At 40.2% G+C, this 22,831-nt stretch overlaps 1 protein-coding gene and 1 long non-coding RNA gene across 6 annotated transcripts in view; one reads left to right on the top strand and one right to left on the bottom strand.

Moving 5' to 3' along the window:
- The window catches only part of arpp21 (cAMP-regulated phosphoprotein, 21), a 338,413-nt gene that overhangs the window by 181,335 nt on the left and 134,247 nt on the right, over positions 1-22,831 (bottom strand). The gene's annotated exons all lie outside the window — the stretch shown is intronic.
- On the top strand, positions 698-21,910 carry LOC138755205 (uncharacterized). Of its 2 annotated transcripts, XR_011352115.1 has the most exons (7): positions 698-880; positions 2,320-2,378; positions 15,626-15,685; positions 15,782-15,927; positions 16,308-16,405; positions 19,647-19,765; positions 21,211-21,910. It is a non-coding gene; the product is annotated as an uncharacterized lncRNA (long non-coding RNA). The 2 variants fall into 2 exon arrangements; XR_011352116.1 differs by lacking the exon at positions 2,320-2,378.

Raw genomic sequence — 22,831 nt, 5'->3', positions numbered from 1 at the left:
TCTTTCACTCAATGTCCTGACTGATGGAGGCAAGCAATCCATCTTTTTTTTTCACTTGGGTCATCTCCAACCCAAAGGTATGAACATTGAGCTTTCTAACTTTAGGTAACCTGCATCCTTGCATTCTTTTCCCTCATTCCAGTAGCACATGAGCAGCAGGTATCTCCCATTTTGGTCCTAACATGCTTAAGGGAGAAGGTGGATACAGTGACACCTATCCTGATCACTCAGCATACATTCCACCTGAACTCAAGGACTGCCTTTATGTACTCCTGCACAGGACGGTGTTACAATGACCATATGAAAGTCCTTTCAAGGTGGTATGGAATAATGGCTCCATGTTTGATATAGACATTGGTGGCAGGCAAGAAACGGTTTTGGTAGATTGCCTTAAGCCGGCACATGTGGACCTGGATCAGCCAGTAGGGGTGGCATGCCCCCATCACGGGTGGCGTCTGCCATCCCGTCCTAGCTGTATAGGTGAGACTGTGGTGTCACCTCCGAACTCCGGTTTGGGGAGAGTTATGTGGCAAACTGTGCCATTCTATTATCAAACCGATGTCTGTAGTTGCAGGGATCAGGAGTTCCCGGTGACCGGGGGGGGGACAAAGAACACTGGGAGGTGCATGACTTCAGAGGTCAGGTGATTGTGATAGCATGCCAATTGTAATTATTTAAACTCCTGCGAAGATTCCACGAAACAGTTCTGTTGGTTCAACTCACTGATAACTTCTGTTCTGCACCATTCACTACAGCATAAAACATTTACAAGGATGTTATCAGGACTTATAACTGAAGACGACACTGAATAGTCTGCAGCTTTTTTCCCTGGTGTATAGGTGGCTGACAGAGGTGTACAAAATTGTAGGGCGTTGATAAGGTAAGTGGTCAGAGATTTTTCTATGGGGGGGTTGGGGAGAGGTGTATAAAACTATTGGGCATAGATTTAAGGTGATAGGGGAAAGATTTAAAGGGGTTATGAGAAACAGTGGATGGTGAATATGTGGAATGAGCTGCCAGAGGAATAGGTTAAATGAAGGCATAGTTACAAAGTTTAGATATTCTCCTCAATGGCAATCAACACAGGCACACCTCAAGAATGCATGCTTAGCCCGCTGCTCTATTCGCTCTACACCCATGACTGTATGCAATGGTTGTCAGCAGAATCAATGACAACATTGAGGAAGCATACAGGAGGGAGTTGTCAGCTAGTTGAGAGGTATCACAACACTCAATATTAGTAAAACTAGGGAACTGATTGTGGACATCAGGAAGGGGAAACCTGGAGAACACAAACCAGTCTTCATTGAGGGTTCAGTAGTGGAGAGGGTAAGGAGCTTCAAATTCCTGGGTGTCAACATCTCTGAAGGCCTATCTTGGGGCCATCATGTCGATCCAATCACGAAGAAGGCTAACCAGTGGCTACACTGTCAGGAGTTTGAAGAGATTTGGTACGTCACCAAAGACTCTTGAAAATGTCTACAGGTGTACTGCGGAGAGCATTCTGACTGGTTGCATCACTGCCTGGTATGGAGGTGCCAATGCACAGAACAGGAAAAGGCTACAGAGAGTTGAAAGCTCAGCCAGTGCCATAATTGGCAATAGTCTTCACTCTATTAAGGATATCTTTAAGAGGCAATGTCTCAAGAAAGCAGCTTCTATCATCAAGGTCCCTCACCATCCAAGCCATGCTCTTTTCTCACTGGTACCATCAGGAAGGAGGTACAGGAACCTGAAGCGCACAATCAACATTACAAAAACAGCTGCTTCCTCTCTGCCATCAGATTTCTGAATGGATAATGAATCTTTGGACACTCCCTCACACTTTTTTGGACTAATTATTTGTTTTTTAAAATGTATTTACAGAATTGTAATTTATAGCAATTTCTGCACCTCCAATGCAGAATATTGCTGCTGCAAAACTAAAGATTTTGTGACCTGTTCATAACAATAAACCTGATTCTGATAGTTAAATGATTAGCAATGATTTAGAGGGTTGTGGGCCAAACATAGGCAAATAGAAATAGCTCATATAGCAACTTGGTTGGCTTAGACAAGTTGGGCTGAAGGGCTTGTTTCCATGCTGTGAAACTCTACCACTTTATGAGGAGAATCTTTTCTAGTTGGGTCTGACTGTTAGGCTGTTTCATAAAACTGATAGTCTTTCCCAAAATAATGAGATGAAGCACAAAATTAATTACAATTTTGTTTTACTGGAATGTGGATGAGGAAGAGAGTGTGTGTGTGTGTGTGTGTGTGTGTGTGTGTGTGTGTTGAATTATATAAGACAACTCATCGCCTTTCTTGTCTGAAAAATAGCTACTCACCCTAATGCCACCTTCAAACACCAGACCCATTGCCCTGCAGGTCGGTTACAGGTAAATGTAATTCTTTATTGACCACCCACCCTTTCAGGCATTCAACTTCATCCACCCAAAACCCTCAGACTTCTCTGTTTCAAGGATGATTATCCAATTTTTCTGTAGCTAAAATTGTCGAGTCCTGGCAACATCACCATAAGTCTCCATTCCATCTTATCCAATGTTATCTATCATATCTTTCTTTTTTATGCTAACACTACATGCAATACTCATTCTGTGGTCTAGTTATTGTTGTGTAACGTGTTTGCATGTGTCTCTCTGTGTGTCTTCATTTTTCTTGTTTTTGGCTTCTGCTGAATTTTATTTCAGCTGGTACAACAAAATAAGATGCTACATTGCCATTGCTGATACAACGATTTGAATTTTAGATAAATCATGCTGGATTAATCAAACAGGCATGAATCTACAAGAACACAACTGATTATTACATAATTTATCCAGAATGATATGAAGATTTGTGTTTATTGATTAGCACAGTAGATAAATATTCCTTTTAAATTGTATACTCACAGCTATTTGCTCCTGATGTTTTAGTCATTTTAATTTGCAGCTATTTTCACTTGGAATCATTGAGTTGTACATCGAAACTAGTTCTTCAGCACACAGCATCAATGTTGACATCATGCTTATCTATACTGATTCTACATGCCTGCATTAATGCCCAATCCCGCTGTCATATTCATCCAGATGCCTCTGCCACTTCTCCTTCCTTTTCCCTAAATACAGCGGCTCTCCAGGTTATGAATGATCTGACTTTCAGAAGTCCGACTTTACACATTTTCAAATTTGCAATAATAATAAAATGTTGTATGGTCTTCATTAATGATTGAATGCTGAATACATTCCACTGAACCAGTGGTTTTCAAACAGCCCCCCCGAAACTCACATTCCACCTTAAGGTGCTCTGTGATTAGTAAGGGATTGTTTAAGGTGGTATGTGAGTGGAAAGAAAAAGGTTTGAAAACCACTGTTTTAATCGTATCTAATTGACTCGTTATGTGCACGGTTTCATAAATCCAAAGGAAATGGGCAATGACAATTTTTCTTAAGCAAAATATTTCAGTAACAATTGGGTCTAGAGCAGTGATTCTCAACCTTCCCTTTCCATTCACATACCACCTTAAGTAATCCCTTACCAATCACAGAACACTTATGGCATAGAGATTACTTAAGGGGGCATGTGAGTTTAGGGGGGCAGTTTGAAAACCACTGCTCTAAACTATGGGTAGTGTTTGGGTGATGATTCAATGTAAAAAATTGTGGCAAGTTTCTTCAGAGCCATAAGGGTTATAACAGAAAATGGATGTTTCTGACTTATGGAGTACTGACCTTACACATAGTTTCAGGAACAAAATCTTTATGTAACATAAATATTGCCTGTATTTCTACCAACCAAGAAACAGGTCCACCAAGTTGGCCAAATAAAACAGTACAGGTCACAATCCTGGTATTTTTGTCAAAACTGGACTCACTGTATCCTTCAATGCTAACCTGCTGGAAAGTACAAGCCAAAGGTCGATGTGTGGATGGCGCAACCCTTTTACATTAGGCAGCTGGGTGATGCATTGCATGGGCATATCCTTGGAACTCTTCTGGAACAGCTGACAGATTTGTTGGCATGGACCATCAAGCAGTTTTTACCTCTATCCTTCTAGTATTTAATTTCAATTAGTGTTGTGGAATCTAAAATTAAGTATAGCCTATACTAGGCTAAGGATGCCTGTATACCCACTTAGGGGGTTCTCTGCTTCCTTGTTACAAGTGCCCCAGTAAGAGATGGGCAGAGATCCTGCCACTTACAAGGATCTACAAAACTGGTAACAAAAGCTTGTCTGGGTCCTGAAAAATATTCCATCCATAATGCTTCACTTCTGCTAAAGTCCTGCTGAAATTACATCAAAATCTTAAACATTAATGTGACTCATCTCTCTCCTAACCACGCTGGACTTACCTAACAACCATAGCAAACAACAGATTTCCTCAGATAATTGCTAAAAAGGCCATCAACAATCAATCCAACCCATTTAGTGAATATGATCTTAGAATAGCACAATTTTTATGCATACAAATGAATGAAATAAAGAAAATATTTGAACTAGATCTTCAAAACAATCCAATAATTTTCCACTCAATCTAAACTTTCAGCTCTCCTGAAAGGTGTATCCATCATATATTAACAGAGAGAAGCAATGCCTATGTGTTAACACTCAAATTGAGAGTTCATAATTGAAATGTTAATTCATCTTCAATTCATGCCACCTCCCTTCAAAGGATGACTCATAGATGAAAGGAGAAAAAATAAAGTTAAACTTCCTTTGAAAAATCCTGCAATATTATTGCTGGAATAATTTAGCACTTAAGATGGCAGTAACAGATGTCCTGGATAATCTTGGTACAATATTATGAATGAGAGTTGATAATCACATACATAAGTAGAATGTACAGACGCAATGAGAGTTTTACTTGCTGCAACTTCCCAGTTACATAAATACATGAATATTAGTCATAAAGAAAATGTAAGGTTTAAGGAACTAAAATTAGATAGGAAAATCTAATTAAGGAATATAAAGATGGTGGGAAAGAAGTTAAGTAGGGGATTAGATAGGTGAAAAGATGCCAATGTCCTTGGCAAGTATAATGAAAGTGATCACACAGCAACCTATATTTAATCAAAAATAGGAAGATAACTGGAGAGTTTAGGAGCACTCAAAGACAATAGGGGGGGGGGGGTGGGTTTATGATTGGAATTAGAGGAAGGAAAATAATATGGAGGATCATGACCAGCACCGTGGAGACTGCTAGCATAATAAAGTATTTTGAGATCAAGAAAATCCTGGGTCTTTAGAAGAGCATTCAGGTGGATGTCCTCAGGGTTTGATGGGAGAAATACCAGATAATTGAATGCAGTAAGAGAGAAAATAGTTGGGGGATTGACTAAGATCTTTGTATCCTTATTAGCAACAGGGACCACTGTTGTTTGCAATATGCAGTATATAAATAACTTGGATGAAAAGTAGATTGGTGGTTTACTGTTGTGGATAGGGCACTATTAAAGATACAATAGGACATAAATCAGTTATACCTGTGGGCAGAGAAATGGCCAATGGAGTTTAATATCTGGAAGATCATGTGTAAGGGCAGTGCATACAGTTAATGGCAGGACTCTTAAAATCATAGATGTGCAGAGGATCTGGGGCCCAGGCCCATAACTTCTTGAAAGTGGCATGGAAGTAGAAAAGGGTAGTAAAGAAGGTGCAGGGCATGCTTGCCTTCAATGGTTAAGATATAGATCATATGAGTAAGGAAGTCATGTTGCAGCTGTATAAAAGTTGGGTTTGGTTTTACTTAGAATACTGTGTGTAATTCTGGTCACCCAATTACAGGAAGGATGTGAGGAAAGGAGACAGAACAGATTTACCAGGATGCTGCCTGGATGAGAGGCTATGAGCTCTGGGAGAGCTTGTACAAATTTGAGTTGTTTTCTCTGCAGTGCTGGAGCTAATGAGAGACCTCATAGAAGTTTATAAAACTATGAGAGACATGGATATGGTAAACAGTCAGAATAATTTTCCCATGGGAAAAATTCCACATTGCTGTGGATGTGTATTTAAAGTGTTGGTGGTGGTGGGGGGGGGGGGGGAGGAGGGTAAGGGGGTCAGGTAGTGATTTTTAGATGCATTAACCTAGCTGCCATTAGTAAATGTGGTACGAGATATGAGTATTTAAGAGGCTTCTCAAAAGACACATGAATTTACATGTAATAGAGATATATGGATCACTTGTAAGCAGTAGAGTTCAAATGGGCATTGTGTTCAGTGTAGACATCGAGTGGAAAGACCTGTTCCTGCACTATACTGTCAACTTCAGTGATCTTTACAACAATTTGCGTATTTTTACAATAAAAGGCAGGACAAAGAGAAAAAAAGGATAATAACACATAAAAGAAAGTGAAAAAAATTAATGATATTAAGAGGTTGTTGGTATTCTTCAATTGCCACTTTTCAGATAAAATAGAAAACATTCAGAACATGCATCAGATATTCAGTCTATGGAATGAAGTATTAAAGGACACATATCACTCCTTGAAGAAAACTATAGAAGTTCTCAAAAGTTTGTTTATTTATTTGTCATAAAATATCGAGTACTGTGAGAAGGGTTCTTCTGCAAGTAGCCAAACAATTCATCTCCAACATTTGTACAGCCATGTGAAAAGTACAATTAGAGAGTGGAAGACTGCAGTGATAAGAAAGATCACTTAGCACCAAGCAAGGATACCGTGATGACACTGTTGAGAAACACAAAGGTTGCAGATGCTTCAATCTTGAGCAAACGAAGAATTGCTGGAGAAACTCAGCAGGTCAGATATCAACTAGTGGTAAAAATGGTCAGTCAACATTTTTGGGCTGGATCCTTTACAACACAAAAGATAAAGGGGTAATATTACAAATATAAAGGGAGAAAGAAGCTGGATCAGAGATGAGAGGGTATAGGACAGGGTTAGTGTTAACCCTAATCCTAACCCCATAGCTCTTTTACCTGTCTCAGTCTTACTTTTCTCTGAACAGTCTGTCCCCTTCCCCATCCCCACCCCCCCCCACCTAAGTAGTGTCCTCTGCTATTTCTCTCTCCAGTCTTCATTTATGCAGTTATCCTGTTACCCTCTCCCCAGACTTTGTACTTTAGTCTTGATGAAGAATCCTGACCTGAAACACTGACCATTTCTCTCCATTCTGCTACCTGAACCACTGAATTCCTCTGGGTTCTCATTGTTTTCCTGAGTATATCAGATCAATAGAATTAAATGTCACTCTTGCTGATGTCAATTGTTGCCATGCATCATCTACTGGCACTGTATGGTGCTCAGCAACAGCAGTATCCTTAAATAGACTGAGCAGCAATAACAAAAGAATTCTCATGGAAGGAAACCAAAATGTAAATAAAAACTTTCTTATTGCCTAAGCTTTTAAATATATTTTAAGTAAAATTAAAAAATCAAACATACACCAGCGATTCAAACAGAAAACTGAAATCTACGCAAAGTTCAAACAGAAGAGTTGCTAATTGTCGTCAATGTAATGCAAGAAAGACTGAAATACTTTTATGCTTGAACCCTGTTTCAGAAAGAAAACAATGCTATGGCTGCAGCAGTCATTTGTTTTCAGAACATAGAACAACAGAGCACAGGACAGGCCTTTCAGCTCATGATATCCGAGCTGAACATGAAACCAAGTTTAACCAAATCTCTTCAGCTTGCAAATATCTCTCCATTCCCACTTTCTATCCATCAGAGTCCCTTAAACACTACTGTCATGTCTACTTCCACCACTCTCCCTGACAGTACATTCCAGGCACCCACCGCTCTGTGTAAAAAAGAAACTTGCCCTACACATCTCCCTTAAACTTTCATCTTAACCATATAACCATTTACGGAGCGGAAACAGGCCATGTTGGCCTTTCGAGTCCGCACCGGTTCACTCTTGTTAAATCTCTTTGCACCCTCTCCATAGCTTACATATCCTATACATGCTTTTTACAATTTGATGTTTTTACCCTTACTGTCTCCCCTATCAATGCCTGTCATAGTTTTATAAACTTCTGAGGTCCATTATCAGCCTCCAATGCACCACAAAAAAAACCTCAAATTTGTCCTGATCTCTTTGTGGCTCTTATCCCTTTAATCCAGGCAGCATGCTGGTAAATCTCCTCTGCGCCCTTTCCAAAGTTTCTGCATTCTTATTGCAACCAAGCAACTAGAGTTGCACATAATACTCCAAATGCTGGCCAACCAAACTTTGAAAAGCCCCCGCATGACTTTTTTACTTAGACTCACTACCCTGATCAATGAAGACAAGCATACCACACGACTTCTTTACCATCCCATCTATTTACATAGCCACCTTCAGGTAACTTGGACTTGGACCCCCAGATTCCTCTCTATATAAAATCCCTCTGTACACCAATTTTCTGATACATTATATTGGCAAATGATAAGAAACATGAGCTATTTCAATCACAATCTATTGAACAGTATAATGTTAGAGATACTGCAAGCTACAATGAATAGAAAAGTGAAGCTCTTATCCAACTTATATCCAACAAATGGAATTCACTTGTGTATAAATTCATCCATAACATGTCAGTCTCAACTGTTAACAGCACAATTTATGGACACTTTCAAATTTTGACAGATCTCAAAATATGTAGAAGGATAGCTGCAGCACTTGACCAAAGGCTTACAAAACAGAAGGACCTTACACAATCTGAGGGGAGTGAAACGTGAAATCTCCTGACTGAAATGCATGAACTACAGACACTTGAAGCACTAAAAGAGAGCACCAGCTTCCTCTCTGAGGCATCTGATGTACATCAGTCCATATTGCTTTGCGTCATTATCAAGCAGAACCCATAACTGACATGTGGCCTGTTTCTTTGTATAATAAACCTTTTTAAAACAATAGAGGGACATTGAGCTATTTGTCATGCTGCCATCTTTAGCTGTTTAACTGTGTGTTTGCTATACCCTGTCCTTTGTCCAGATACATTTCAGCCTGTATTTTTTGACTCTGTAACACTAAACCCTACACACATGTCGTATTACTGCACTACCTGCTGTACTTAAGTTTGAGTAGACTTGCCTGGAAACCACACAAAGCAAAGCAAAGCTTTTCACTATATCTTGCTACAGCAAGCAATTCAATCATTTTTCAGGAAATTATTTTGCCAACTTAAAGAAATGGGTTTCTTCATGCAAGGTTAAAGCATGCTGGTAAAGCCAGAAAATCAGGAGCACATTGAAGAAGCTCTTCCACAGTTTCACAAGCAAGAGCAAAGTCTTCCACATTCCTTTCTTGATCAGAACAACATAGACGAGCAATGTTGGAACTTGTAAAGATGGGTAGAAATTCATATAAATGTCTATTATTCATTGTATGGTGCAGATTAATTATAATGGAGTCATATAATCAAAGAGTACAGTCCCTTGGGCTGACAGTCTCTCTAGAAATCAACAGATATTTTGCACGTCTGAAATTCCAGACCATCAAACTCTCTGCATGACAGAACATCTGGAATGACCTGATCATCTTATGAGTTCTCAATTGCTGCATTTTGGAAAACAAATTAGGTCTAACCAAAGCCAGCTGAATGAGAGAGTAATATTTAAAAAATTTACCAGATGTCTTTTTGATCACTGAGTGTTGTGTGTTCTGGCAGCTCTATCCTTTTTTGTGATTCAACTGCTGTTCTATTTCTAATCCTTCATTGTAAAATTAACTTCTGAACTAATGCGTCATCAGTAGCTGATCGATGATTCTAAAGAATAACATTTTTTTCTTGGATATGCAAGCTGTTTGACAATGAGAAATGCTAACAAATTGTTCTTCACACTAAATTGTTGTTTGCCTCAGGAAAGACCAAATTGTAAGTGGTCAAACAAAATCTGCCTGCATGGAATGAGGTACAATTTGAGTGAACAGATCAAAATGAGTCAGTGTTGCCAATTCACCACAATAAAATATAACCTTCCCACCCCATCACTCAACCTAGAATTCATGATATTTTTAATTTCCAATAAAAATATCAGAAATTAACCATTTAACTGCCCTAAGTTTTAATACTCTTTAATATTGCCCTCCTATAAAATCACTAATTCAATGCATCTCTAGTCATTTTTAAGAAGGAGAGTGAATAGTTACTTTTCAAGCCAATGCAGCAGATCCATGAGGGTGAAGGTGAACTCTTATGAGGTCATTTAGTTTGAAAGTGGATCGGCTAAATTGAGAAAAACGTCAGCATTTTGGTAGCCCAATGTCTAATCAACAACTTTCGGACATTGCTAACATGCATCAGGCTCACACAGTAAGAAAAATTAAAAATACAGAAAAATCCCCAGTATCTGGAATTCAAGCAACTGGCAAAAGAAAAAAATAAATCATAGAAATAAATAAATAACTAGACATTTAAATAAAAGTTAAAAATTGTAAAAGTAAATGTTCTCCAAAGCAACACACAAACCCCTAGGTGAAGATGGGAGCAAACAGTCAGCCAGCGGAGTGCCCCAGTTGTACCCCACCCACAGCAGCACTTTGAATAAAGTTTCAATAAAGTTGTGTTCGAATAAAATGGTGGCACCCAGCATGAAGAGCTGGCCGATGCCACTCACCACTGGGGTGACTCTCCCAAAGTGTTTCCCTGTCCCTGCCTATTAAGAGTCTTAATCTTTATGAGTATGTATGTAAAGGTTAATCTGTAATCTTGGCGGGGGGGGGGGGCACGGGGGGGTTAATTATAACAGTTGCATGGTTAGTGCAATGCTGTTACAGCACCAGTGACCGGGGTTTGAATTTAAATTATCTGATTAAAGTTAACCTTATATAATTAAGATCTACAATACTGATTTTTTTTTCGAATTACTTTGCATTTCGCACTGTCTTTTGTTTATTAAATTGTTTATTCTTAAGACCATAAGACATAGGAACAGAATTGACTATTCAGCCCATCAACTTTGATCTGCTATTTAATCATAAGCTGATCCATTTTTGCACTCAGCCCCACTCCCCAGCCTTCTCCCTATAACCTTTGATGCCCTAGCTAATCAAGAACCTATCAATTTCTTGCCTGGCCTTCTCAACTCTCTATGGCAATAAATTCCACAGATTTATCACCCTATGGCTGAAGAAATTCCTCTGCATCTCTGTTCTAAGTGAATGCCCTTCAATCTTGAAGTTGTGCCCTCTTGTTCTAGACTCTCCCACCATGGGGAACAATCTTTCTAATTCTACTTTGTCCACACCTGTCATCATTTGAAATGTTTCGATGAGATTCCCCTCATCCTCCTAAATTTGGAATACAGACCAAGTGCTGTCAAATGCTCCTCATATGATAACCCTTTCATTCCCAGCATCATCCATGTGAACCTCCTCTGAACCTTCTCCAATACCAGCACATCTTTTCTTAAATAGGGAGCCAAAAACTGCTCACAATACTCCACGTGAGGTCTCACCAGTGCCTTATAAACCCTCAACATCACATCCCTGCTCTTATATTCTATTCCTCTTGAAATGAATGCCAGCATTGCATTTGCCTTCATCACCATCAACTCAACATGTAATTTTATCTTCAGGCTATCCTGCATGAAGACTCCCAGGTCCCTTTCCATCTGGCCATTTTCAATGTTCTTTCCAGTTAAAATATAGTCTGTCCTTTTATTTTTTTCTATCAAAGTGCATCAAGTCAAGCAAAGTTGTCATCCGATTATATAAATACAACCTGACAAAACAGTGTTCTCAAGTCCTTGGTGTAAACACGCAAACATCTCTTTGGCTTGGCTTCGCGGACGAAGATTTATGGAGGGGGTAAATGTCCACATCAGCTGCAGGCTCGTTTGTGGCTGACAAGTCCAATGCGGGACAGGCAGACACGGTTGCAGCGGTTGCAGGGGAAAATTAGTTGGTTGGGGTTGGGTGTTGGGTTTTTCCTCCTTTGCAAACATACATATAAACAATACATATGAAGGTCAAGTATTTTGTCTATACAAATAAATAAATAAATATTGTTCCTCAGTCTGGTGGTACTGTCTCTGATACTCCTGTATCTCTTGCCTGATGGGAACAGTTGAATGATACTCTGCACAAGGTGGAAGGGGTCCTCATTGATTTTGTATGGCCTCTTCAGACAACAATTCCAGTGGATAACATCGATAGAGGGGAGGGAGACTCCAGTGCTCCTCTTTGCCTATCTTATGGACCTGTGAATTGACCTTCAATCCATTTCTCTGCTGCAACCATACCACACTGTGATGCAGCTGGCCAGGACACTCTCAATAGAGCTCCTAGAAAAGGTTGACATAATGGTGACGAGTAGCCTTGCCCATTTCACTCTTCTCAGGAAGTGCAGTTGTTGAACAGGAGTGGGCTGAGCATACAGCCCTGAGGTGTGCCAGCACTCAGCATGACAGAGCTCAACCAGGACTGACTGTGATATTTCTGTTCAGATGACCAGAATCCATTTACAGAGAGGGGTATAAAGTCCCAGCAAGAATGACCGAACTCTTTATGACACAGGTCTAAGTTAATGGTTCTCAAACTTTTTTTCCCACTCACATACCACCTTAAGAATTCCTTACTAACAGAGCCCTTATGAGAAACATTGATCTAAGATGTAGGTGGCCTTCAGATATTCATCAACTAGACACAATAAAGTTCCTTTTTGCTCATCTCTCATTGCCTAACATGGACAGGAATTTCTTGTCCACTCCCCTCTATTCAATGTTAATCTGTAGACTCGTTACCTCATACAAATAAAGAAATCACTTGGCAAATAATATGGTCAACAAAATATTTTAAGTATATCCTAAGAACAGAAATTTTACACATGTGCTACAAGAGAGTACAGTAAAAAAAACAAACTGCTGAAGGAATTCAACAGGTCAAGCAGCTTCTGTGGAGGCAGAGGGACACTCAATGTACTGTCAAGGCACTGCATTAAGACTACTTAGAACTTGACTCAAATGTCTCTGGCTTTTGGAGTGGTTGAGGCCAGAGGTAGATCCAGGCATCAGGCAATATGTGGGTAACAATGGAAGCAGGTAGAGGATGACAAAAACAATTGCCTTGACCAGATTTCCCATTTCAAGCCAACAGGCTCTCCAGCAATTCACCATTGAGAACATTACTGCATGTCAGAATGGCATCAGATAGCTAGGGCTAGGATTCCAATCATTATTTTCAAAACATACAAGGGTCTAAATACATGGGTGGCTGCTACACTTCATGATCCATGACTTGCATTTGCAACATGGAAACATCTTCGCTTCACAACCCCTTTAAATCTCCTTCCACTCTTTAAACTAAAGCCCTCTTTGTTTTTGATGTACAATTTTATATACCTCTATCAGGTCACCCTTCAGCCTCCTTTACTCCAGGGAAAACATGCCTAGCCTATCCAATCTCTCCTCATAACTAAAGTTCTCCAATCCAAGGCAACATCCCAGTGGATATCCTATGCACCCTCTCCAAATAACCGCATTCTTCCTTCAGTGAGAAAATATAAACTGCACATAATACTTCAAGCATTGTTTTTGTAAAGTTGCAACACAACATCCCAACACTGACATTCTATACCTGGCAATGAAGGTTAAGATGTCATATGCTTTCTTCAACTCTCTATTTCATGTGTTGCCACTTTCTGTGAACCAAAGCCAAATTCAATCAAATTAATGATATGAACTAACATTATATAGGCTTTCCCCAATGATCTTCGAATATAATTTTGAAGGGAATTTGCCTGTTTCCCCTCAGTACATTTTCCAAAAAAGCAGACAGATCAAAGAACAAAAAGATGAAATCTGACTTTCAACTCAAGTAGAGTTTACCCTCTTCTTTAATTTGTGGCATCAAAAATTTGCATTATCCCTATAAATATAGAAATCACTTCAGCAATTCACCTGTGTGCTGCAAATGTCTAGGACAGTACTCTTCAACACTTCCTGCTTTTGTTGAGGCTTTGGGATAATCTTCTGTTTCCATAAGCAATCTGTTCATGTTAATGCACAACCTGAAACCTCTACTTTAACTAGGAAAATAACAGCAATGGCGATCGAATGGAGAAGCACCATTAGCATAGCAGTTAGCTCAACTCTATTAGCGTGCTATATCTCTAAATTAAAAATTAAAATGAAAAATATAGGGATCAACATTGAGATTCTTGAATTACAAAGAATAACTGCTGTGGGGATTACCTTTGGAAATTTTAAATTTATCAAATGAGCAGACAATAAAATGTGGACTATCAACAGCAAAAACAACAAAATTAGAACATAAAACACTGAATATAAAACCTGTCTGAAGGTGGAACTCATACACTAATACTTTGCCAAGAGAAACACCAATCATCAAAATAAAATTTTCTCAAAAACATATTGATATTATTGTATTATATGCAACAATCATAAATTGAAGTTTGCATCTGAACAAATGGATACAAGTAGCATTGCATTCTTTTGCCAAAAATGATAAAAATCATTCAGTTGATAAAGGCATCAAAGAGTTGCACTCTTCATTCATGTGTAGGGATTTGTTGTACTGCTCCATTAACACCAATACCAGGCGGCATCATTACCAATAGATGTAAAACGATGTTCGTTTTCTGCATTTCCACCAAGGTTTATGTTGACTCCTCAATGAAATCTATAATTTTTTAGTTGGAGTGGGCTAGCTTTAATTTTTTGACCACCAATTTGATTTAACTTTGTAATGCTTAAACAAACAGATATTTGATTATTCACAAGATATTTAAAAATGGCTTGATTCTTTATTCATCAGCTTCTCCCATTCATTAGTTTTTCCTTGTCAGCATATATTCATGCAAATCAATGGAATTCATTTAAAATTGGTATTATCACAATCTCTCTGCATTAGAATGCAATATTTTCTCTGTGAGCCTGGTAAAAGGTACCATTATGATTTCAATTAGGTATGATTGGCACCTAATTGGGTAACCAAGATTTCTTGCTGAGTGAGTTTCCACTCCAGTGTAGTGCTATCCTGAGCTTAAATCTAATTTGTTTAAAGAAAAAAATGTTCTTTCCTCATACAGTAACTTAGCTAAAGTGATTGGACCCTGATTAAACTGTTGCCAGCTACATGAATTTCAAACTTGTGATAAGGTATTTTAATAGCCTTACTGATAACTCCTAACAACATTCTGACGTTGTTATGTACAAAATTCAACATTTCTCATTACTGCAGGTGAGAGCAGGGGACAGGGGATGGTTATAGTCACAGTCTGGAATAATGCACAGAAAAAATTTTGCTAATATCATTCACAGAGCAGTAAGAATTCATATTCAGGGAATATTAAAATAAAATGTGTATTAACATCAGTGAATGTCCATTTGAAGATGTTTTGGCTAAGAAAGAGAAAAAGACTATGTTCTGACGACAGGTCATTTCCCTATCTTATACAGAGAAATAAAGAACAAATTGACTTTTTAACAGAGCTTGATTTTTTATCTATTTTTTTGTGAAATAATTCTTCTGGAGTAAGTAATATGCCCAAATGCACAACCTGCACAGTAATTTGCAAATGATTTTATTTTTTACACAGATTATCGGTGTCTTGCAAGAAGTTGCTAGCTTAACATCAGGTTCTTGCACAGTTGAAAATGACTCCATAGTGTCAGTTACAAAAATGATTGACAGCTATCAGAGCTCTGCTTTGTTCAAATCTCAACTGTCTTTTTCCAGAGAATACAAAAACTACAGATGTTGGTGTCTTGGGTGAACTGGAGGGACTCAGCCGATCAGGTAGGAGCCATGGATACAAATTGTCAGTCCCAACCCGAAACCTTGACTGATCATTTCTATCCATGCTCACTGGCCCTCTGGCTTCTCTTTTCACAGGTTCTGGATACAATTGTCAATTGAATGCATTCTTCATTCGTAATTGAACCCCGTGCAGCAGAATCCTATGTTATTTGAGTTGTACTAAAATTGGACCATGTTTGATGTTCAAGCTAGCTTACGATGAAGATATTATGGTTGTCTCGGTAACAATTCTTAAAATTTATAATTCAAAAACCACTCAAAGAATAACTTCTGTTATAGCAGGCTCCGTATTTTCTATACTATACTGTTACAATATTTGTCCACATCATGAATAAAACAACTTATTATATTTTATCATGATATGCAACATCTACTTCTTCTGCAGATGATCTTTTCTCTGTATGTCATACATTCGGAACTAAAATCAGCAGATCTGAAGTACAAGCTTTTATTTTTTTATCAGAAACTCTCATAAACATCTAATTCTCACAATTTCCTACTAATGTGGATTGATCACATTTATATTTAACAGTATGGAACATGTTTTGTCTTCAACCACAGCAGGACTTATGCAACGGATAATTGACCTATTGTGTTTCAGTTTTCAGTATTTGTAACAATACTGGTTAGGTGGATCAGCCTTTTAAGATGACAAGAGCCCAGAATATGAGATTATCAACTATAACAAATCGAATAAAGGTAATGATAGTTCAACAATTTTCACTGCAAGATTAGCATTCAAAGGTAATGACACTAAATCATGGAAAGGGATTACCAAAATCTGCAGTCAATTTATAAACTATTACAAATTAATACCTGTCCTTAATATGCAATATTACAAAACCAATTGACAAAAAAACCAACACGCAGTTTGAAAAAGGAAATTTTGTTCTTACCTCAACAAAATGTCAGAGGCCAAGTTCTTGTCAAACTCACAATTCAATACTGCTATGTATCTGCCTTCCTAGAAGACATGTTTTTCTCCCCTTCACTCCTGCTGCTCTCAAGAATGAGCTCACTCCACCCACACACAGAACTGTTAAGTCTCCTGTAGCTCTGCGATAACCATCCTCTTGCACACAGTTCTGATCCTGACGCAACAGAGCTGGTTGATTAGTGTAAAATCATTGGTTGCTGGATCTGTAAAGAACTGTTTCACCTATAGCAAGCTGTGCTGTTCATTCACAAGGTTTCAACAAAAGATGCACTTGTCCATCTCAAAGCAGTGGACTTACTATGCATACAAATAATTTTATTTAGTTCATGTACTGGCTCATCATAAACCTAGTAACAAAAATAATATGAAATGATCATAAAAGCTAGCTTTCCAAATATAAGGCCTGTCAAAAACCTGGCACCCATGGCAACAACAGAACATTAGTTATCAATCAAAGGATTAATAACTAGTCTGCAACTATATAACTATAACTGAATGTCTTACACCTATATATATTCTCATAAAAAGCACAGAGAACAAATAGCTGGCTCCTCTGCCAAAACAATCTCGAACAAGATAAGTAAACAGCAGCAAGGGATAATGCAATACACGAAAGTGCTGGAGAAACTCAGCAGGTCACACATTATCTATAGGAGGTAAAAGGCAGTCAACGATTTGGGCCTGAGCCCTTCATTGTTGCTGAAAAACATGTGGATGCCGATTAAAAATGTGGTGGGAGGAGGAGAAGAACAAAAGAAAAGAAAGAGGAGCTCAGGCTAACAAGTGAGAGGTAATAGGTGGATACATGTGAGAGGATGGAAGAGAAAGAAGCTGAGAAGTAATAGCAAAGGTTAGAGGGCTAAGAAGTATAGCTCTCCGATTATGGAAGGGAAGGGGTGGGGAGACAGAAGAAAGGAGATGGGGGGAGAGAGAGAGAGACTGGGGAGGGTTAACGGAAATTGGAGAAGTTGATATTGATGCCGTCTGGTTGGAGATGAGAGAGAAAAAATAGAACATCTTGTTCCTCCAATTTGCCGGTGGCCTTTATTTGGCAGTATGAGGCCATGGACAGACTTGTCAATGTGATAAACCACTTACTCTAAATTGTGTTTACAGCAGTCACACAGCCCAAAATGTTTAGGGTCTACACTCATGTTTGCAAGAATACCTGACCATAGTAACAGGATCACTGACTGAGTTGTTCTGCCCACCAGGAATGGGTGCTATCAATAAAAAAAAGCAAATCTAAAATAAAAATATAAAATACTGGATCAATGAGCACATAACTTGTGGAAAGAGAAACAATGTTAGTGTTTCAGATCAGACCCTTTATCAGAACTCTCCTTTCAGCAATTTCTTGCAAGCAAACTCTGGTTAATCACATGAGCAAGATCAAAGTTTATTCTGTTTCCTTGGGGAAAAAAGACCAGTGAAATTACTCTGTCCTTTCCCTTACCAATACTATCCTCCTTTTCTGTCCATAAATAAAATTAATTTAAAAACTTCAAATCATTAACCATTTTTTCCTCTGACATTAGAACTTGTACAAAATATTAATCCACAACATATCTGGCCATAATATGACATAAAATTTTAAAATCTGAGGGCTAACTGATATGATCAGAGAAAATTTGGTCTCTGAATCATTGTAGATTTTCTGAGCATTGGAGGGAATTGTGGTGAAACCACTCATGTATGTAAATACCTTTGACCTTGTATGTTTTTTTTAATTTTTATTTTTCACACTATGAATCACACTAACCAAAATACACACAAACATTTCCCTCTTGAATATACACAGTGTCATTTTCTCCCCTTTTTCCCCCCTCCCTTCTTCACACCCCCCCCCACCCACTCAACGTTCAACCTATATGATACATTAAACCCATTAAACAATGTCATCATCTTGTATGTTGACCCTGCTCTCACTGGCCAGCTCATGACTCCTCTCCTTTATTCCCCATAAAGGCTGTCATGCCACAACCCTGTCCCCAGTTCGAGCCCAGGTCAGTGTGAGCCAACAACTCAAGAGATCCTGTCCATCTCTAGCTAATAAAAGCCTTCAGTTCCAGTACTTCAGTCTTTTGGTTAATTGATCGTGCATCAATTTTATTAGCTGGAATTTTTGCTTCCTTGAAACATGGATAAGTATCTGATGTTTGATCGCCTGGAAATCGACCTGAGAGAACCCAAGGCGGCCGACAAATTCGCTCTCTGGCACCGCTGCCTCAAAAGACTCCTCGCTGCCTCCACAGACACGATCCAGGACAACAAGATAGGTACCATCTGCTACTTTCGTATATCGGGCACCGGGATCTACTGGATGGTACAGGACTGCCGAACCTATAGAGAAGCCATGGACATCTTAAAAGACCAGTTCAAGATACGGGTGAACAAGGTCTACATGCGGCACGTTCTCCACTCATGCAGTGACCCGGGAGATTTTTAATGAATTTGCCGGGGCCCGGCAGGAGCTTGTATGGGACTGTAACTGCCAGACTGAGAGTGCTGAGCAGCATGCACAACTACTGATGAGAGACACATGCGTGGCTGCCACCTGATCTGACTATATGAGGCAAAAGCTGTTTGAACAGAAACAATTGAGCCTACCTCAAACCATCGAGCTAGCGAACACCCTAGAAGGGGCCATCCGCAATTCTGACACATGCGCCACCATCTTGGGAAGCGGGATCGCAAACCACCCGTACTGATCTGATATCCTCCGCCATCAGCGCCCGTCCCCAATGCACTACCTCTGTGGGCAGGGCAAGCACCCGAGGATTGCCAATTGAGGAAAAAAGTGACACTTTGAGAAGGTCTGTAAGTCAGTAAAGCAAAGCCCTAAGCCCAGCAGAGGCACATGCGAGAGCAGACCGCCACTTACGGGGAACAGGGATGCACACACGCTATGAAGACCACTGACCACTATGACATCACTTTCATCTTCTTCCTCATCACTTCTGGTGATAACGTCAACTCCGCTTTCTCCTTTTTCTCTCCCAGCTAGTGACGGCAGGGCAGCATGCAAGCCATGGGGGCAGCCATCATGACCGCCATCTTGTCAGGTGACCCTGAATCAACACTGACCACATCAACTCTACAGGGCCATGATGGGCATCCAGGTAAACGGCCTCCCCACCTCGTGCCTCTTTGACAGTGGAAGCACTGAAAGCTTCATTCACCCTAACACAGCACAACAGTACTCTCTGGAATTGCAGCCAGATAAGTTCAGCGTCTCCCTGGCCTCCAAAGTCAAATCGGCAAAGGTCCGAGGGAGCTGCACAGTAACTTTGATGGTCCAAGGGACTGTTTATACTTACTTTACGCTCCTTGTTCTGCCACAGCTTTGCGCACCTGTCATTTTGGGGTTGGACATTCAATGTAACTTAAAGAGAATCATTTTCGACTACGATGGGCCACATTCTCCCCTCACAGACTGTAACAAGCAATTCGTGAACTAGGTGCTGCCCCCTTCCCACTTGATTGACCATCAGCCCCAGGCCATGCTGCCACGCCCAACATGTGTTATCTCCATGCTCCTGATCTCCCCCTGCCCCGTTCACTAATCTCACCCCTGACCATAAGCATTTTGCCACTAAAAGTCGGCGATGCAGCACGGAGGACAGGGTGTTCATTAAGTCAGAGTGAGACACCTCCTCACTGAGGGGGTGATAGAACAAAGTACGAGCCCCTGGAGAGCCCAGGTAGTAGTAGTAAAGAGTGAGGAGAAACACCGGATGGTCATAGATTACTCCCAGACCATCAACAGGTTCACCTGGCTAGATGCCTACCACTTACTCTGCATCAATATGGTGAATCAGATCGCACAATATAGGGGTCTTTTCCACAATTAACCTTAAATCGGCATATCACCAGATTCTCATTTGCCATGAGGACAGCCAATACACTTCCTTCAAGGCAGATGGCCACTGTACCACTTCCTTAGAGTTGTGTTTGGGGTCAAGAATGGAGTGTTGGTCTTCCAAAGAGAGATGGACCGGATGGTGGATGAACATGGGTTGCGAGCCTCCTTCCCATACCTTGACAACGTGTCTATCTGAGGCCATGACCAGCAGGATCACAACAGGAATTTCCAGAAATTCCTCCAAACCGTGAAGTGCTTTAACCTGACGTATAACTCAGGGAAGTGTATCTTCAGCACACATTGACTGGCTATAATAGGCTGTGAGGTGGGGAATGGAATCATCGGCCTTGAGGTACACTGTCGGTCATAAAGGCTCTGAACAATTTGTTCACCATTTTCAGATAACCCTGCTACATCCACAGTGATAGGGGCTCATCCTTCATGAGCGACGAGCTGCACCAATTCCTCTTGTCCAAGGGCATTGCCTCTAGCTGTACCACCAGCTATAACCCCAAAGGGAAACTGCCAGGTGGAGCGGGAGAACGGCACAGTCTGGAAGGCAGTACTACTAGCCTTAAAGTTCAAGGGCCTCCCTGTCCCTCACTGGCAACAGGTCCTCCCAGAAGCCCTCCACACTATCCGGTCCCTCCTGTTTACGGCCACCAATGAGATATCTCATGAGAGACTCTTTACATTCCCCAGGAGATCAGCATCAGGAACGACCCTAACCTCCTGGCTGATGACCCCAGGGCCAGTACTCCTGCAGAAGCATACAAGGATCCATAAGTCTGACCTACTAGTCGATACGGTCCAGATGCTCCACGCCAACCCACAGTATGCCTATGTGGCGTCCTTGGTCAGACGAGAAGACACAGTATTCATCCGGGACCCTGCTGCAAGCGGGAGCATCTGGACCCCCACCTCCAGCCAACAGTTGGGCACCCCTCTCCCAGCCCTCTAGGGTCTCAATGTCCCACCCCTGGCCTCCCCACCAGCTGGTATACTTGCACCCACCGCCCTGGCCCAGCCGAACACCCCAGCCAAGCTGACTGAGAAGGAACAGCCACAACCGATGGAGGCCACCACACGTTCGGACGTGCACTGGTCACAACACCACAGGAGGCCACTGGACAGACTAAAGTTATGAGGGTGCCTGACTGCACCACCACCCCAGGACTTCTTTGTAAAAATGTGGGGGTGAATGTGGTGAAACCACTTGCATATGTAAATACCTTTGACCTTGTATATTGACTCTGCTCTCACTGGCCGGCTCATGACTCCTCCCCTTTATTCCTCATAAAGGCTGTCATGCCACAAGCCTGTCCCCAGTTCAAGTCAGTGTGAGCCAACAACTCAAGAGATGCTGATCATCTTTAGCTAATAAAAGCCTTCAGTTATAGTACTTCAGTCTTTTGGTTAATTGATCGTGCATCAATCAGGTACTCTTAGAGCACAGAAATTAGGAAAAGTGTTTTCCCTGTCACCTGCAGTTACATTGGGCTGGTAATTGAACAATTACTTTTATGCAGATGTCCTGACTAGGAATGTCAACAGGCCATAGTTTCACATTCTCAACCTGGGGTTGAGAGATAACAATAATCTTAATTTTACGCAGACACTATGATACCCAACCCTCTCAGCCCTTTCCTCTGTTATTTTCTGAAGCCTGCATATACTCAGAATTGCCTTGAGTTAAAGTAAAAACATACAATGCTGGAGAGACTCAGCAGGTCAGTTGTCCTTGGGGATTAATTTGCTAATGATCTGATGAGGCAAATCTTCATGTGAATATTCGCTGACTGCAGAACTTTCATGTTTTCATGAACTTACTAGACCTCCCTTTTCAGGTAAAATCCTCCCAGCCACCTTTATGGTCTTGCACGCTCAATCCTGCTCACTTGTTTGATATCTCTATCTCCTCTCTATCTGGTGTATGTGTTAACTATTTGCTACATTTTTAAAAGGATACAGATTTACTTCTCAGGAGAACAAGCACAATTTCAGTGATCATAATGGGGTTACACTTACAATGGGGTTTCATTTCAGTGATCATAGTGGGGTTACACTTACAATGGGGTTTCATTTCAGTGATCATAGTGGGGTTACATTTACAATGGGGTTTCATTTCAATGAGATTTCAAGTGGGAAATTAATTTCTATTTTCATTTTCAATATTTTTATTGAAATTTAAATTTAAATTCCACATTAAAAAATACAGAGTATATAGGAATACATATTATTATTTTTAAATTACACTTAAATCACACCATATCATCCAACGTAGCCTGCATTCTCAATAAAACAAATTATAATATAGTATTAT

The sequence above is a fragment of the Narcine bancroftii genome, chromosome 2, assembly GCF_036971445.1.
Source record: "Narcine bancroftii isolate sNarBan1 chromosome 2, sNarBan1.hap1, whole genome shotgun sequence".
NCBI classification, from domain to species: Eukaryota; Metazoa; Chordata; class Chondrichthyes; order Torpediniformes; family Narcinidae; genus Narcine; species Narcine bancroftii.
Note: the sequence above shows the minus strand (reverse complement) of the source record. Positions and strands in the feature narration are given on the sequence as shown.